Raw genomic sequence first — 5,866 nt, 5'->3', positions numbered from 1 at the left:
CGCCGGCTTCGTGCCATTCTGCAGCCGCGTCGATCAGCTGCTGGATCCGTCTTATCATGTAGGGGAGCTCGTCGGCTCCCAGCCCATTGAGCTCTTCTGCGGCCGCCTGGGCGGCTCGCAAATTCTCGAGCGGGGTGGCATAGACGGGGCGATCTGCCCCCAGCATGCTGGCGACGGCCGCGCCGCGCTTCTGGACGAAGACGGCTCGGCTCGGGCCGCTAGGCGGCGGCGTACCGAAGGTGGCGCGGTCGACTTCGCGCTGGTGAGCCTCGGTGAGGCGTCTCATGGAGGCTATTTTTCGGCCCTCCGTGATGAGAGCGAGGTGGCGTGCCTCCAAGGTCTCGGCGTCGGCGCCAGCCGGGATGGGGACGGAGAGGTCGTGCATTGCCGCTTGCAGGGCGTCGTGGGCGTTCTCGCCCGAGTTGGCGACGTGGCTGATGACCAGCACTTCGGTGACAGCGCTGCTGCCGCTGTCGGCTCGTGGGAGGGGGTCGTCGAAGACCACCACGTCGGAGGGGTAAGCGTCAAGCGATGCGGTGTCGGAGTCGACAAGCATCGGGTCGGTGGAGCCGACCGACTCCACATCTGCAGCAAGCTCGCTGGAGACGTGAAGCTGGTCGAGGAGGCTGACGAGGCGGCTCTCGGGGTAGTCCGTGCCTGCGTCGGACGCAGGCTCGTCGGAGATGCGAGTCTCGCCGAGCAGATCGGCGAGGCGGCTTGCTGCGCAGGCGTCGTCGACGCCTTGCAGCGCGTCGAGGCAAACGCCACCGGGTGCAGCAGGCTGGCTGCGCTCGCGGGAGAGGAAGAGGGTTCCCGTCCAGAACAGGTCTCCGGACGACGGTTCACCTGGCCCCACGGTGGGCGCCAAATGTCGGGTGGTTGGTGTGACATATGCCAACGGATGGCTTATCATTGTGGGTGCCAATAAGACGTCGCCGGTGCCTGGAAACGGGATGAGGCGAAGACATGCACGCCGGCGGATCTTACCCAGGTTCGGGGTTCTCCGAGGAGATAACACCCCTAGTCCTGCTCTGCGGGGTCTCCGCATGATCACTAGATCGGTGAAAGTAGCTACAATCGCTCCTAGAGCTATTGGGTTCAAGGGAGAAGAACAAGGCTAGCTCTCTCTTCTCTCTATCTATGGTGTGTGTGCTACGCTTAGAAGCCAACCCTTTGCATGGGTGCTCCGGGGGGTTTATATAGGCCTACCCCCCAGTGGTACAATGGTAATCCGACTGGGCGCTGGTCCCAGCCGTCAGTGTCTACGCTCGCCGGCTTCTCCGCCGGCTGTTGGGTCCCGCCGACTGGTGGGTCCCGCCGGCTGCCGGCTTCTTGGTCGACAGGAGACGGCCGTACGGGAGCCAGCCGTCCCGTACGGCCTCCTGTAGCCATGCCCGCCTCGGGCTTCGGGGCTAGTGGGCCGCACTGTGGCCACACCCCGTCTTGTCACCGTTATGTGGGAGTAGCTTTGGTGGTTGTGTTCTCGACTGGCTTCTTGGAGTCGGTGCTCTTGGAGGCCGGCTCCTTGGAGTCGGCCACCCCGCGGTTGTTTTGGGGAGGGAGGTCGCTTGAGGCCGGGCTGCCTTCCGTGAGTCGGCTTCAGAGGTAGCCGGCCAGGTAAGGGGGTCCAATGCTTGGAGTGTTGGGAGGCCCAAAGGCCTGATAATTTTTCAGAAGAACCAGGGGCAGTCGGTTAGGCTACCCGTGGCCATTTACTCCGACAATAATGCGGGGAGCTTCACCACACTACTGGATTACCATGTCAACATAACAAGCATAGATGAAGGGCAAAGAAAATCATTGTATCTATTTTGGTTAATGTGCATGGCATGTTGTTCATATTATCAGCCACATCAGTAAGATAAAACAGGAGATGACAAGGTGCAAACGTGGGCTGCTTCACCACACACTGGATTATAGATCCACAAAAACAAGCATATATATAGGGAGTATTGAGTAATGTGCATGGTATGAATAAGGAATTTGGTTTTACAAGTAAAACTTATAACTTACGGTTCTTGCGAATATGCATTTTGGTAGAAACAACAAACTAAACAACAGTAAACGATAGGGAGTATGAGCAAATTAAACAGCAGTTGAGGATAAAGGCTTTAGAAGGACTGACTTACATTAACAGTTAACACCGGCTTTATAATGCCCTTCTCCATGTCAAGGGAAGGATAACTCAAGAATTTCAGCACAAAATCTTCTTCATAAGCATTGCGTGTACTCTACATTTTGTAGAGAGTAATTATAGATATGATAATACTGCAAGGGATAGAGGATAATGAAGATAAGATGCAGATTGATGCTACATAATCAACTACCAATCCCTGGAAGTACAAGCATTATATGACAAAATGTACTGACAAGAGCAATGGGCTACACTTCTGCACTGGCATTGTCTGTGTATTCTACTTTTTGGTAAGATTAAATATAGATCTGATCTTTTTTAGTAAATGGTGGGCGAGGGAGATAAGATGCAGAATGCTACACAATGAACCAATCCCTCTTCCCATAATACAAGAGTGTTTTGAACACTAGTGTACTGTACAAAACGTTCTTATATTATGGGACGGAGGGAGTAGCTATTAATGTAAGTACAGTGATAGACGACGTTCAGTCCTTACAAGAGGACTGCAGAGCTAAACCTCTTCAAAAGCATTCGGTTGATTCTAAATTTATGTAAGAGTCCATACGGATCTTATAATGTCCACCAAATGGACGATAACGAGGCTAACATGTGCAGTGATGCTACATAATCAAACAACTATGAAAGTAAGTATGGTCATACAGGGCAAGAGGTACTCATAAGAGCAATGCAGTGTGCAGTATAGTTGCGGGATTCTGTGGTCCCTTGAGAACGAATGTTCTTCTGCTAACAATTTTTGTACAAGTGAGACGTTAAGGCAAATGCAGAAATGTAGTTCAAATTGTGATGTGATATCATAGATAGTACCTTACGCTGCAGCCAAGACCAATGTGTAACAAGATTATTCCAGTCACCGTCGGATAAATGTAGCACCGGAGACTTTACAAAAATTTCGTTTAGAGGCTTGCCATCGAAGTGCGCTTGCCTCAGGTAGGAACGATACTTCACCAACGAGTTCTTGAAAAGCGCAACCAACCCTTGCTCGTCTTCACAATCCAGTTTGGTCCTCGCCTATTTAAAAGAATGAAATCTTGTGTCTTCTGTCAGCAGAAACATATGCAGTAATGACCATGAATAACATTAGTACATTACTTACGCGTAAGTTGCGGAGGAAGACTAGAAATTGTTCTGTGTCTGCGGTATAATCTTTCCATGAAGGAAAGATGCGCACAAAGTTCCTGACAACAATATAAGCTTTGTCTTCTAAACTGGGAAGAAATGGAACACAGGTCCTATTTGCTGCAATTGGGGCTCTCTCTGGTTCGAAAAGGGATTTGGCAACTGGATTTGGTGTACTCTTTGCTGGAATGGGGGTTTTGCGTCGTAGAGCTGGTGCTATGTCAACTGGCATAATCATAATGTTTGTTGCAGTTGGGGTCTGCGGAGTTGGGGCATCAGAAATGACCAGTGTACTAGGGCTAGAGTCTGCTAGAGTTGGGGTGTTTTGTGGGTCAGGTGATATTGCAACTATACCTAATGGGCTATTTGATTTATTAGGTGCCACTACCTTTTCCAAATACTTTGCTTGTGCTCCTCCATGATCAGCAATCACCCTCTTCCTTTTGAACGTCTAATACACAAGAACATCATTTGAATGGATAAATATGGTATGATGACAGATGGAATATGTACTGAAAATGGATAGGCAGGCTGTATTCACATACACGATGTGTAAACTAAGCTAATGGCAGTTCAACAAAGTAGAAGCAATGCAAAGCATCAGTTGCAAGATATGTGCGACAAATATAACCTTGGAAAGTTAGAGCAAGCACCTTGATGGGTGAATAAGATAGGGTATCTTCCTCTGACTCCTCCACTAGGGAGCTACATTGACTTAGGTCTCCCTCTAGCTCAGAATCACTGTTAGGATCATATTCTGAGCATGAATCTGTAGGTGGAGAGCGTTTGCATTGCATTGCATCCAGACTTGATTTCAGTCCCTTAATGCCAAGTTTGACAACCATGGCATTGTTCTGCTTTATTCTTTTGATGCGCGCAAGCTCATAATCATTATGATGCTGTTCAGAATCTGAGATTCATGAAAACATAAAAAGTAGTCAGATTATCTATGGAATGCATTGCGGATTCAACTCGAAGAGTGTCTCCCTATAAACCCCTGCATATGCAAAGTTCACCCCCAACCGTGCTGACCAGACCACACACAGAAATACAAACCCCTTATGTCTCTATAACAGGCAGACACACATTTCAAAACTGAAGTAGGAACATTAGAATCATATGAAATTCGTATTTGAACAAATAAACTAAGGAATTATGAGTGGCATAATGTTTAGCTTCAAGGGTGGAGTGTTGGTAGTGCGACACAAAGCAAGTAGGCAGATTGTATTCCATGTAAAAGATCGAAGCCTATGTAAAAGCTAGAAATGACACTTTGTTTCTATAGAATGCAGCGTTCGTTGCCCACACATGATGGAAGAGATCACATAGAGAAATACTATTCACTCATGTCTACGGTTGCAGTATTTAGAAACAGGGTGGTCCACCCTAAAAGAATATTGACAACAAATATGACAAGGCAAGCATAGATGTAGTGAATCAATCATTTACTTGTGAGCTCACTAGGACAAGTATGCAGAATTGTAACTGCAGTAAGAGACCGTCCAAAATCTGAATCAAGAAGTTTGTCTAGCACTTATTGTTTGCAACTAATCGACGTGAATAATTGGATATTATATCGAATGAGTAACGAACACAAGTAAAATTTTCAACAAACCTGGCTTGCAGTAGTAATCTGGGTCAATGTCACTACGACCAACAATCCAAAATGACTAGTGTCTGTTCCTAGGGCCGGAATTTTGAAAACCCTGTGAACTTTACAGGTACTAAAGATTACCGAAATACATTTGAACCATTAAGTGTAGGTAGCACTGAGCACACAACAAACCCTAATGACAGTCCTACCTAATGAGTAATGAATCAATTAGAAAATGGGTGATGAGGAGTGGCTGCTGAGTGTTGAGGACTTATCTCAGGATAAATCGGGTTGGCTTAGTGGGTGCTGCACGCCTAAGCCTTGAACGGACTGGGAAGGTAGGCACGGCGGCGCGCCCGGGCAGCGGTGACGCTGTTGGGCGAGCGGCTCCTGACCTCCTGTTAGTCCGGCGTCTCCTCCTAGAGTCATGCCGTTCGGGGACGGCAAGTCGCCGACGAGGCAGGCGGCTGGGGGCGAGTAGAGATCGGAAGCGCGCAGCAGAATAGAGGGGAATCGGGTCCTGGGACGACCCAAAATCCCAGGGTGGGCCGGCCCACCGTGGGCACCCTGTAGAGATACACACCCAAGCGGCGAACATGCATTTTCGAAACTAATTTAGGAACATTTAGCTGACCAATTAAATGGATCTGTTTTAATAATATCAGATTCGTATTTGAACAACTAAGCTATTATGACACGAAGCACGTATTCTGATCGTATAGTGATCATAAAAGGGGGAAACCGGAGAAATGATATTTAGCAGCCATTGTTTGCTTCGAACTAAGAACTAAATTCTAAGAGCTGAAAAGAAAGTAGAGTAACCAAGTTAAGATCTATTTTCTGGTTGAGATAAAAAAGTTGAGGAGATATGAAGTACCACCTCTCTTGCGGCGCCGTGTAGGCATCGGGGGTGCGATGGCTGTCGGTGGCGTTGAAGTAGATCTGCGACGGTAGACGGGTGCATCGGGGGATAAGTCCCGTTGCGGTGGAAGAGAAGGTCG

The sequence above is a fragment of the Aegilops tauschii genome, chromosome 5 (genome assembly GCF_002575655.3).
Source record: "Aegilops tauschii subsp. strangulata cultivar AL8/78 chromosome 5, Aet v6.0, whole genome shotgun sequence".
In the NCBI taxonomy this organism is placed as follows: Eukaryota; Viridiplantae; Streptophyta; class Magnoliopsida; order Poales; family Poaceae; genus Aegilops; species Aegilops tauschii.
The sequence above is the reverse complement of the archived record's forward strand: the minus strand, read 5'-3'. Positions refer to the sequence as shown.